This window comes from Neofelis nebulosa, chromosome 5, assembly GCF_028018385.1.
Source record: "Neofelis nebulosa isolate mNeoNeb1 chromosome 5, mNeoNeb1.pri, whole genome shotgun sequence".
Classification (NCBI taxonomy): Eukaryota; Metazoa; Chordata; class Mammalia; order Carnivora; family Felidae; genus Neofelis; species Neofelis nebulosa.
In genome coordinates this window covers 36,569,358-36,582,007 of record NC_080786.1, presented here as the reverse complement: position 1 = coordinate 36,582,007, position 12,650 = coordinate 36,569,358, and the positions used below count along the sequence as shown (strand labels likewise).

At 49.2% G+C, this 12,650-nt stretch overlaps 1 protein-coding gene and 1 long non-coding RNA gene across 2 annotated transcripts in view; one reads left to right on the top strand and one right to left on the bottom strand.

Annotated features, from left to right (window-relative positions):
* SPSB4 (splA/ryanodine receptor domain and SOCS box containing 4) overlaps positions 1-12,650 on the bottom strand; it is an 81,491-nt gene that overhangs the window by 19,813 nt on the left and 49,028 nt on the right. The gene's annotated exons all lie outside the window — the stretch shown is intronic.
* On the top strand, positions 10,018-12,498 carry LOC131511926 (uncharacterized). The gene is made up of 2 exons (XR_009261814.1): positions 10,018-10,441; positions 12,097-12,498. It is a non-coding gene; the product is annotated as an uncharacterized LOC131511926 (long non-coding RNA).

Here is a 12,650-nt window from a genome sequence, read left to right as displayed (position 1 = left end):
CCTGGTGCTCAGAATTTTTGACACATCATCTCCCTTAATCCTCACTGCAACCCGTGAAGGATCCATGTGCCTTATCCAAAACCCTGGGGCCAGATTGTTTCAGAATTGAGAGAGTTCCAGAGTTTATTAATTAAGTTGCATATGCCATGTATTGCATAACATCCCTGTGGTCTGGGGCAGCGCCTGTAATCAAATACATTAATATTTCTATAGTGAGACCTATGAATATTCACACTGAGGGAAATAAGGAATGACTATAAATAGGCTCACACCCGTTCCAATGGAGTCTGGCTGCCAAATGAGTTTGCCCCAAACTTAGGAATAAAGTTCTGGTGTTCACAACATAGTCCTGCACCAATATCTCTGTTTTACAGAGAAATGAAGCTCTGAGAGGTTACATGACCGGCTAATTGGGGTAACGTAGCTGGTGAATACTGGAGATAGAATTTGAGTCAGAAGTCTGTCTTTAGCATTCATGTCTATAGCCACTTGGCAACATGGGGAAAGGGCACAGGGGTGCCCGGGTGGCTCCGCTCGTTGAGCGTCTGACTCTTCACTTTGGCTCAGGTCATGATCCCAGGGTCACGGGATGGAACCATGCATTGGGCTCCATGATGAGTGTGAGGCCTGCTTAAGATTCTCTCTCTGTCCCCCTCTGCCCCTCTCCCCCATTCTCTCTCTTTCTCACTCTGTCTCTCTCAAAATAAAAAATAAAAATAAATTTAAAAAAATTTTTAAGAAAGGAAGAGAGCAAAGATTTCTAGGGAAAACAGCTGAATGTTCAAATCTCCGCTCTGCCACTTAGGAGCTATGGGAGCTGGGAAAATCCCTCACCATTGACCCTGAGCTTCTGTGAGGTCTTTAGGGCTGTTTTCAAATATTCCAGCTTTTACCCTCCAGGCACAGATCAGCTTTCCCTTTCCCTACTCATCTGCAGTTAGGTGTGACCATGCACTTACTTTGGCTAATGAAAGGTCAGTGGGAGTGCTGTGTATCACTTCCAAGTGGAAGTTTTAGCAGCCAGTATGTGCATTGTGTCTTCTCCTTTCCGTTAGGGACCATTAGAGGCTGTTCCTTTTTCCCTGGACCTGAAGGACATAAACCTCACAAAATAGAGCCTTGGGCTGACCAGGGATGGGCAAAAACAAACCTTGGTTGTTTGAAGTCAGTGCAATCTGGGGTTTGTCTATTACAGCAGCAAGACCTGGCCTACCCTGACTGAAACGGGCCCCTTCCCTCGAAAACAAGTGACGTGAAGACTGAATGAGGTGGCACCTGTTAAACTCCAAGACACTGCCTGGCAGTGAACGTTAGTTAATTCCTCTTCCGGCCTCAGCCTGAATTCCCCAGCTGTAAGGAATGGGGTATAATTGTTATCCTTCTGTGTGTGAATGAGTAAAACTGCTTGTTAATACCATGAGGCACTAACGGAAAGCATTTTGTGGGTGTTTACTTGTATATTCAGTCATACATGTCCCTCACCCCACTCTGGCTTTGATGGAGAGGCTGGGGAGAGGTGTGGAGGGGGAAGGGGGGGGGTTGGGGACAGAACCTCAGCCCTGAGATAAATGGCCACCCGAGGACTCCAGGTTCCTGATGGAAGGGACAGCTGTGGGCCAAATATCCCCAAAGACAGGACTGCAAAGGGCCCGCTTGTGACAGGAGGAGGTCAGGGGGGCCAGGCAGCCTGCTGACAGCTGCTGAGCACAGAGAAGGCACCATTTCCCTCAGGAGGGGCTTCCAGGCGAGCCCGCTCAGGCCGACAGATGGAGGGAGTGAGGCTGCGGGGAGGAGATTCTCTGTGATGAAAATGTGCAGTTGCCACGGGACTTGCATTAAGACCCCATTTAGCAACACCGATTAAGGAGCTATAAATAGCACCTGGGCTCTCTCACAGGCCATAAAACATACTTCCCTGCACTGCTCCCAGCCTGCAGCCTGCCCTGCTTAATTGGGGCTCAAAATAAAATACCTGGAAGGCCACTTTTTGATGGAAGGCCCTTGTTGTCATAGTGACCAGTTGCTGGGCTAGGGATGGGCCAGAGGCTTGACACAGGGCTTCTGAAGCAAAGGTGGGGGAGGAGAAAACTGGGGAGGAGAAAGCTGGGGAGGAGGAAGGGGGGGAAAGGGAATGGGGGGAGGGGAGGGAACACTGACAAGGGTTACTATGGAAGCCTGGAAGCACACATCAAGAGGCTAGTGGAGACATCAGCCTACTCCCCCACTGACTGTAAAAAATGGCAACCTCACCCATCACCTTTTCCGACCCATAGTCTAACAATGAAGACCATCGAGGCAAGGCAGTGGGCCTGGCTGGCCTTGGATAGATATGAGAAGCAGAAGACTCGAGTTTGAGTCCTGGCTCAGTCACTGAAAACAGCAGCTGGGAGACCTTGGGTGGGCTTCCTACTCTTCTGGGCCTCTGGTCTTTTCCACCATCAACAAGAGACCGGATGAGAAGGTCTCTTCATGCACAGCTGGGGCTCTACAGCTGAACTCCCACCACTGTCAAGAAGAATGATGAAGCCCCTCTGGGTGCTGAGTCACCTCCAAGATATATGAAACGAAGAAAGCAAGTGCACATCAGGGCATAAGGGGAATGCTGCTGCCTGCGTATCTGTGAAAAATCCCCTAGAAGAAAACCCAAGAACCTGACAGCAATGGTTGCCTCTGGGGAGGGTAGCTGGGAAAAAGGGTGGGCAGGAAAGTTTTCACTGTTACATCTTAATTAAACTTTATGAATGTATTTAATATAAACACATTTTAAATTTAAAAAAAATATGGGACTTCAAAAGGCCCAGGTTTAATGAATGAACAAATGACCAACTACATCAGTGGGGTCACCCTTACATGACTACTCTCTGCCTCATGTGCTCCTTGAACTTCTTGCAGTGTTCTGCACTTGGCTATGTGTTTTAAAGCCTCTGTGCCTTTGCACATGCTATACCCATCTAGCAACAGCCTTTCCATCTAGCAACCTCATTAAATCTCAACTCCAATATCCCTCTTCTGTGAGCACTTCCTAGATGCCACAGCTGCCCCAAACACCTGTTATTCTCCCCACTGTACTTCCTAGAGCACGTGATTAATCTTATCTCACTGAATTACCATTATCTGTGCAGCTGCTCCAATAACTAGGAGATTTTTGAGGCCGGGCCCCTATCTGATTTCAGAGTGTATCCCAGGCCCTCACATAGAATGCTGCTCAGTATCTCTCAGGGATCACACACACACAGAGCATCCATTCCAGATGATTCCCTGCAGTTTATCTGCTGAAATTTAAGTCTCTACTTTCACACCACCTCCTCCCTTGGCCTCATTTGGGTGTGCTGGGAAAGTTACGTTTTCACATTAGTCTGAGCAAAATACAATTAGGAAGGGATGCCCTGCAGCAAGAAATAACCACCGTGGATGCACCCAGCAACACACACAGTGAGGGGCCTGCCCCACTGCTCTAAAGAGAAAGGATTCTGTGGATTCTTCACGGCAAAGGTTACATCTGGGCCTTCACCTCAGCTGCCTTCCTGCCTGGATACTCAGGAATCCCATGGAAATGAGGCACCCAGAGGAAGGGGCTGCCAGGCAGAGGGCCTTGGCTCTGCAATTTAACTGGTTGAGGGGCCTTGGCAAGCCCCTGACTCTCACCGGTCCCCATCCACAGCACGGGGGCTTGGACCAGGGTCCCTAAGGCTCTTCCCATTTGAAATCTCTACCTGGAATTTTAAACATCAGCCCAGGCAGGGCAGCACAGTGAGCAAAATCTACTCTAGACAAATAGATCTCTGAGTGAACACCAGAGACCAGAGGAGGGGACAGAAGGATATCCCAGTAGTTACAGGATGATATCACATGCAAGACAACCTCCCATGGGTAAACCCACAAACCTAAAGAAATACCTCCCTTTTTCCAGGTCTTTAAATTGGAGTCATCACTGAAATGTGTCTTCACCAGGACTGCCCCCTGTGGATGGCAGTGCAGGGAGGACAGAATCCAGCTGCTATTAAATGAAACTCCGGAGACAATGAAGTGAGGTTATCAGAAGGATAGCCTTGATTATCACCCTGATTTATCGAAAGATCGATCATTTACACACTTTCATTCTGTTAACCCTTATGTTAGTTACTAATGGATTTTTGGTGGGTTTGCTTCCAGCATCTTTTCTCTGCTCTTTTAATAAAACATACTCAGATTCCCCTGGGGAATATGCGCGTTCCCAAGACCCTGCCCCATCCCACCTGCGTGGGTGGAGATTGTGACCAGGGCTCAGCTAATCAGCACATTCCAAGCCAGTGGTCACCGTGATTGGCTCAGGAGTGGGTATGTGACCCAAAGAGGCCTTAGAATGCATTCCAGGACTTGTGCTAGTCAAGGCTGATACAACAGGCTGGCTCCTGCAAGATAAGGAGGGAATAGGTTGGGATGCCTGGGTGGCTCAGTCGGTTGACCATCCAACCCTTGACTTCAGTTCACGTCATGCTCTCGCAGTTGTGGGACTGAGACCTGCAGTGGGCTGTGCACTGAGCTTGGAGACTGAGATTCTCTCTCTTCCCCTGCCCCTCTCCTGCTCATGCACATAGACACTCTCTCAAAATAAATAAAGATTTTAAAAAAAAAAGGATGGAACAGATGGCCCCAGGGGCTTCTTGCAGGCATTTTGGGATTTGAGAAAGAGCCCAACCATGGTGCCTCCAGAAATGTGTGTGCAGAAGGGGCTTAAGAGGTGGGATGGGGCAGGGTCTTGGGAACACCCATATTCCCCAAGGGAATCTGAAGATGTTTTATTAAAAGAGCAGAGAAAAGATGCTGGGAGCAAACCCACCAAAAATCCATTAGTAACTAACATAAAGGTTAATAGAATGAAAGTGTATAATGATCGATCTTTCAATAAATCAGGGTGATAATCAAGGCTATCCTTCTGATAACCTCACTTCATTGTGGGATGCCCTGTGGGATGAGAGATTTGGAGACTGGTCTATACTTAAATTGTGTTATTTCATGGAGATTGAGAGTATGAGGACCTAAAGCCCCATGAAGTAGCCCTAAGTCACTACTGCATGCAAAGGAAGAAGAGCTGAGAAATGGAGAGAAAAACTAGACCCTGGCAATAGTGTTTGAACCCTGGATGTAGGTGAGGCTGAAGCCCGATTTACCCAAGTACTAGTCAGTGATAAAAGCATGTACATTCTCTTTATTAATATAAGGTAGTTTGGGTCAGGTTTCTTGTTGCTTACAAGAGAATACAACTAACAAACCACCCTGGCTGTGTTAGGCCTTCTCTAACCCTGGACTTGAGTTATGGGACTATGATCAGAGGTTATTTCAGATGGAGGCACTATAGTAGGTGGAAGAGGATCCCTGGTCCAGTGAAGAATGGAAGGAGGTAAGAATGGACATTAAGAGGCCTGGAGTCAGAAAGGATTCCAGAGAGGTAAGAAAACCGTGGCGGGCCATGCTATACAGTTGGAGGAGGAAGTCTGCCTTCATGGAGTAGCCTAAGGGCTCTGGAAAGCCCTCCTTGCACAGTGCCAGTTTTCCGGCTGGTGCGTCAAAATCCACCTGAGCATTTTCCCCTCAAGTTCAGTACTACGAAAGAGACACAGAGAGTCAGGGAATGTACAAGTTAGAAGGGATCTTCAGGGATACCAGTCCATCAGGCACTGCACAGTCAAGAATCTGCTGCCCAGAGAGCTGAAGTGGATGACTCAGTGCCCACATGGCCAGTCCAGGGCAGATCACAGGCCAGAACCCCTCAGATATGGTGTCCTTTCCGCTACCCATAGTTGTTGTCTAGTTAAGTCTGCTCTTTTTCAGCTCTCTCTCCTCTGCTATGAGAAAGCTCTGCCACCAGGTGGCGATGCGGAGTTGCCGCATGCTTTGTGGAATTGAGGTCAGTAGCCATTATGGATTTGCTTTTAAGAAAATGTATCTTTATTCATCTCAAAAGATAATTAGCATACAAAACTATGACTAGTTTGAATATAACTTGGAACACAAACCAAAGAATTATAATTGAGGCTACATATATTGTCGCTTCTTTACTAATTACGTGCCTCTTTCTAACCTGGCCAATGAAGTAGAGAGAAGCCAGGCATTGAAGTCAGACTGACTTGGCTTTCAAATGCAGCTCTGCCATGTAGTAGCTGTATGTCTTTGGCAAGTCATTTCTCTATGAGCTCAACTTATTCATCTGTAGCAATGGGTTCACCGCTACTATAAACAGCGCTGTTGCAAAGGAGAATTTCGTTGCTATATTCTCAGGAGCTTGTATATATAGTAGGTTTTCAATAAACCTCAGTTGGAAGAACGTGGTACCTAATGAAGTGCTTGGCACAGAGTGACAAGTACCCAATGACACTTATTACTAGAGGCAAAAGGGAAGTAGGTCTACCAGTGAATTGCAGGCCATGGTCAGTAAGAAAGGGCGCTTTGTAGGGGATGTAAGAACTCACTGGGAAGCTAGAAATCACAGTGTGTCGGTGGCTGCCCACTCCCTCACGACATAAGACTGATGCTTTTTCCCCCCTTTTTTTTCTTTAATGTTTATTTATTTTGAGAGAAAGCGTGAGTTGGGGAAGGGCAGAGAGAGAGAGAGAGAGAGAGAGAGAGAATCCTAAGCAGGCTCCATGCTCATTGTGGAGCCTGACGTGGGGCTAAATCCCATGACCCTGAGGTCATGACCTGAGCTGATATCAAGAGTCTGACACTTAACTGACTGAGCCACCCTGGTGTCCCAAGGCTGATGCTTGGCAACCTCACTGTCCGAGGTCCTCTCCTACCAGGTACCTCGGCTCTGAAACCCTTCTAGAAACCTCTATGGCTGGTGGGTAAGTTCTGCAGGAGAATTCCCATTTCCCCTTGTGACTTCCCCAGCCTCACCTATGCATAAGGGGCTAAACTGTCCCTAAAAACACAGTGCTATAGAAGATTCTCAGGGAACTGGCTCTCCTCACCTAACTCCATCTTCTGGGCTGACTTTCCAGGCTTAGGGCCTCATTCTCTCCATCCACAAAAAAGCTGCAGCTGACTTGGATGGTGCCCACATCCCCTCCAGAGGTGGGATCCTGGGAACCGCCCCCCCTCCCCCACTCCGGGCTGACAGGCCTTTCCAGGGGCGCAGAATTCCCTTAACTTCAAACCTCCTCTCAACTCTCACGGAGCAAATTATGTGACGCTTTTATTTTTCCCAGCTTGAATGGGCAGAGCTAGCACCTCATAAAGCGACAGGGAAAATATTTGGCTGGTTTCGTAAACCAGGGCCACAAAGGCTCGCTTGTGAGGGACAGCCCTGCCCATCTGGGCAGTGAGGTCCACAGACACCACTGCCCGCCTGACACCGGCCACCTGTGTGCAGACCATGAGGCCTGGCAGCCTCTCCGCTCTGCCGGGCCGTCTCCTCCCACGCACTTCCCGACCCTGAGCTGCCAAAACCAACCCCGGCCATTGGCACGGCCTAGGGCATTCTCAGGGGCATGCCTGGGAGGCTCTCAAAGAAGCTTCTGTGGACCTGTCAGCGGCAGCCACCGGAAGATGTCTGCCGCGTATCCGGGTCACAGTCTGGCCCCAGCAGGCTCCCCTCAAGGAACCCACCCAAATGCTCCCCTTCCGCAGACTCAAGTGCTCCCCGCCTCCCCGCCTTTGCTCCTGCCTTTCAGCCTGCCTGGAACACCTCTCCCATCCCCCCCATCAGGCCCATTCCTACTAGGTCCCACACCTGCACAAGGTCCTCCTTGGTCCATCCCCCCATAATTCTGCACCCACAGGGACTGTGCCTTTCCACGAGCTGACAGCACTCATTGCCCATGCCCTCATTAGATAATTAATCACACCCTTCCCGGGGTGCCTTTATTATTTAATGCTGGCATTATTTCGCTGACACCTCATTTATTTGAAACAGGGAAAGAGCTTTTTCAACATCAGTGAATTTTTCTGATAAATTATCCTTTTAAGTACCTAAACCTACTTTTAGTTTGATCTCTTTGGGTGGGAATTTTTCTAAAATGCATTATGCCTTCACCTTTAATTTTTTTCCAGTTTTACTGAGATATAACTAACATATAACACTGTACAGGCTTAAGGTGCACCACAATGATTTCATATATGCATATACTGTGAAATGGTATCATGCCGCCATCTAAAACCAGTCACCCTTAACACAATGGAATCCATTTTTTTTTTTTTAACGTGTATTTATTTTTGAGACAGAGAGAGATAGAACATGAACGGGGTGGGTCAGAGAGAGAGGGAGACACAGAATCTGAAACAGGCTCCAGGCTCTGAGCTGCCAGCACAGAGCCCGACGCGGGGCTCGAACCCACAAACTGCGAGATCGTGACCTGAGCTGAAGGCGGATGCCCAGCCGGCTGAGCCACCCAGGCGCCCCAATGGAATCCATTTCTGAGGATTCCGTTAGAAAAGAAAATGCCACGTTTGGTCCTGGTTCTGCCTGGCTGCTGGGGTGGGAGCTGCATGCCCCTTTGCTGTGCTCTGAGAGCTCCCGCTTGCTGCTGCTCTCCTGAGCGCCCCCATGTGGGTAGGTGGTCCACGCTGCGGGCCCGCGCCTGTGTGCTTTTCTCTGGCCTCACTGCCCACGCTGGCTGCTGCTTCTGTTTGGCGAAGGCAGTGGGAGGCAGATGACCGGGCTGATGTAAATGCTAGTAAGGTGTGGATGAACAGAAAATAGTGTCTAAGAAGATTGCTCTAAACTTCAAAACAGAAATTGGGCTCCTTTCAAGGCCCTAAGTGAGTTTTTCCATTCATTCTCTGGGCTGAGGTTGTATAGGGCTTGAGGACATGAAACAACTGTGCTCTTCCCATGTTGCTGTGCCCTCGGGGTGATGAGTGGGCTCTGTGGTGCTTGACCCAGAGTGGCTCCATAAGAAGACCCAGCTGACTTGCTTTGGGCAATGTGTGACTGGGATGGGGTCGCCCCAGGGCACCGTTCTCAGCTCTCACTTTAGAACTGATGGCTTCTTGAAGGGCGGGCTGCGTCATCTCTGCCTCAGAGGGGCCATGGCTCCAGGTCACTGGTGACTGCTGGCTCCAGAGGATGTACATTTGGGATGGGTGAGAATTTCTAAACTTTGCTGGAATGAGTTGCTCTGTCTAATCTCTGGTTCTTGGAAAACAGAGAGGTCAAACGACTTTATGCAGCACACAGGACAGGTATGGCCACTTAGGAGCCATTTCGTTTCTTACAAGTTACCACAGCTGGGTTGGGCTGCAATAAATCCTCTTTTAAGGCCTGGGAATAGAGGTGCTGAACAAAGAGTGGGCTGGGCGTGGTGAAGTACACAGCCACTACTGTCAAGGACAGTAGGAAGAAAGGGCTTGGGTGGCCCTTAGAGTTGCCGGGTGGAGGTGGAGGTGGAGGTGTGGCTTGGTTCACAGGCAGGTAGCCTGTCTGCCTGAAACGTGGTGAGTTCTGTCAAGCAGTGTTCTCCTCCCTGGCAGTGCTTTCCTTGGGCAGCCACTTCAACCACGAGGCATCTCCAAGGTGCCACTCGGCCACCTGCCTTTGGGCACTGTTAGTGAGTTTGTAATCTCATCACACCCCAAATTACCCTTGCTCGAAAATCTTACATACACAAAGCTTTACTTCTTGCTTTCTCCTTTTAACCTTTGGGAGACCCTGCTGCCTCTCCAGCCTTGTTTCTTGCCATGCTCCATGCATGCCACTTGTTATCTCCGTTCCTAAATTATACCAAGCTCCTTCTCACCTCAGGGCCTTTGCACATACTGCTCCTGCTGCCTGGAATACCTTTTTCTTCACTCCCACCTCGCAACAGACATCTTGCTAGTTAATTTCTCCTCTAAGTTTAGAGGTTCCCTAGATTGGCTTTTTCTGACTCCTAAGACAGACCAGAGTTCCCTCATGCCCGCTCCCAGCACTCTCTGCTTCCCCTGTGTGCCACCAGCACCATAGTAACCACAGGACAACTTCTATAATTGGTTGTGACATGTCTCCCTGCTGAGTTCTAAGTTCCAGGACGGGGTCCCTGGCTGCCCTGTTCACTGCCTTATCAGCACCTAGCACAGGGTCTGGCACAGAGTACATTGTCAGTAAATATTCAATCAATCACTACACCCTCCACTCCAACCCCAGCCAAGCTGAGGCCTCCAGCCCCAGACCCTGAGGCCTCTCATAACTGTGATTTCCTGCTCTTTCTGCCTGGATACACCTTCCTGCTTAAGTAATTCCTGCTCTTTGATGAAGGAAGGAATGAATCAACGAAAGCATGAACCAACGAACAAACTATTAGGATTTCAGTTAATTTATATGGGAGTCATGAGGCCTTCCACTGCATTGGAAAGGCACTGAACGTGTGGCTGGAGAAGCATTCACGGAGAAAAGGGCCTGGAGTGGGAGCGCTGCCTATAACAAAGTGGAATGAATTTACAAGCATCCCTGAAAATGCTTTTGGGAAATCCTAAAAAGTCTCTGGTGAGCAAGGGCTGGTGAATGGAAATGAATAGTGCAGAACCTGTTATGATTAATTTAAGATGAGCACGCATCATTGATGCCTTTCATGTTTAGTGTGCTGTCTGCTGCTTAGCTTAAGGGAGAAGGAAAAATGTTCATAAGGTGGACAGAACTTGGGTGTCCATTATTTGGGGAGTATTATGCAGGTAATGATAAGAGTTACCTGGCAGTGGTCACTTCTATGTGCCAAAGTCATGTGGGGCAGTTTATATGCATTGTATTATTTATTAATGGTCAGGAGACCTTTGACAGGTGGGATCTATCTCCATTTTCCAGCTGAGAAGACAGAGGCTCAGAGAGGTTGAGGAGCTTAGCCATGATGACAGAGGAGCTGTGGCAGGGTTGGGCTCTATCCCTGGTAGCTGGACTCTGAAGTCTCTGCCGGGCTGCAGAGTGAGGTTCTGAGCAGGTGCCTGTGGGGGAGCGTCCCCCAAACTGAAGATGCAGTGTTGCCATGGAAACAAGGTTCCCAGCTGTGGGTCCGGCCGGGTCTGTTTGACCCACTGTTTAGTCAGGTGCTCCCCAGCCTCCCAGCATGGGCGTCTGCAGTGGGGAGGAAGGGGAGGGTGGGCCACTGCAGTACTCAGGCCAGCCTGCTGAGGGCTGTGGCAGTCTCCAAGGGGATGGCAGTTGGGCTCTAAGTTCCCCCAGCCTTCTCCAAAGGGACTCCTCCACTGCCAGCCTGGAAGGTCTGGAGAGCATGTTTTAAGACCAGTGTCACTCCTATGTGACAACTTCCACCTGTTCGTCTACACTTGCAGAGTTGCTGGTTTCACGAGAAGCCAGGCCTCCGCCTCCCTGAAGTGACGTTCCCTGTGTGGTCGTGGTGTATCTCCAACACTAGCAGGGTAGCTACAGGGCTTGGGCCTGGAAAGCAGAGGCCTCTGACCATTTCACAGGGACTCTGTCGGATTTATGCAACAAGCATTGCCCAGAGAGCTGCCTGCAAGGGTACCCTTGCCTTCTCTCTCAAGGCTCCAGGCCCACACCCAGGGCTGCTAAGTCATGGGATCCAGGATGCTCGCTCTGCAAGCTGTGCCCCTCCTCACCCTTGGCCTCACCTGTTGAAGCCATCGTAGTGCATCTTTCTGAGCACACAGAGGCCTTTGCTTCACGTTGATTGAGCAGATGAGCCTTTCCCCTACGTATTAGTTTGTTCGGTCTGCCCTAAAAAAAGTGCTACAGACTGGGTGGCTTAAGCAACAGAAGTTTATTGTCTCACAGCTCTGGAGGCTGGGAGTTCAAGATCAGGGTGTCCGCACAGTGGGAGCCTTCGAGGGCTGCGAGGGAGAATCTGTTCTACCCGCTTTCCCCTAGCTTCCGGTGGTTTGCAGGCCATCTTTGGTGGTTCTCGGCCTGTAGACATGCACCCTGATCTCTGCCTTCTTGTTCACACGGTGTTGTCCCTGTCTCTGTGTCTGGATCTCCCCTTTTTATAAGGACACCTATCTTATTAGATTAGAGCCCACTGGAGTGACCTCATCTTAACTTACATCTTATTGTATCTTATTTGGAAAAATAAGGTTATATTCTGAGGTTCTGGGGGTTAGGGCTTCAACATACCAGTTTTAGGGGAACATAAGTAAGCCCGTAACACTTTGTTTACTTTACGCAAGGGAAGATGAGGGCTACCAAGGAAGAAGAACAAACCAGCTCAGCAGCTGGTACGTCTGGAGAGCCAGGAGAGAAAGACTGAAACATATATGCAAAAGGCAGCACAGAGGGGCAGAGCCATGAGCCAAAGGACCACGACCCCTGCCACAGACTTGTGGCTTCTGGGCATGGGCAAGCCCAGTCAGGACAATACTTGGCCCATGCCCAATGGTGGTGTAGTTTCCAACAGTCTCTGGCAGAGGGGATTTTCAGAAGAAGGTAAACATAGACTCTGCTGGACTTGAGCTCAGGGGACCCCAAGAGGCCAGACCTGGCCTCAGCACTAGCCCATTCTGATGCTACAATCTCTTGTTCTGAACTAAGTCTGAGTTGACAATAAAACATCTTCTTGACAAGACTAACAACCAAGCTCACTTAATATAAATCTCCTCTAAGTAAATGGTCCCCCAATCTTGAGATTCTACAAGGCACTAGCCAATGTTCAAAGCTTTAACATATACATGTTTAATTAATTAGATAAACTCTTTCTGGAAAATCGGTTGGCACTCAGTGTCGG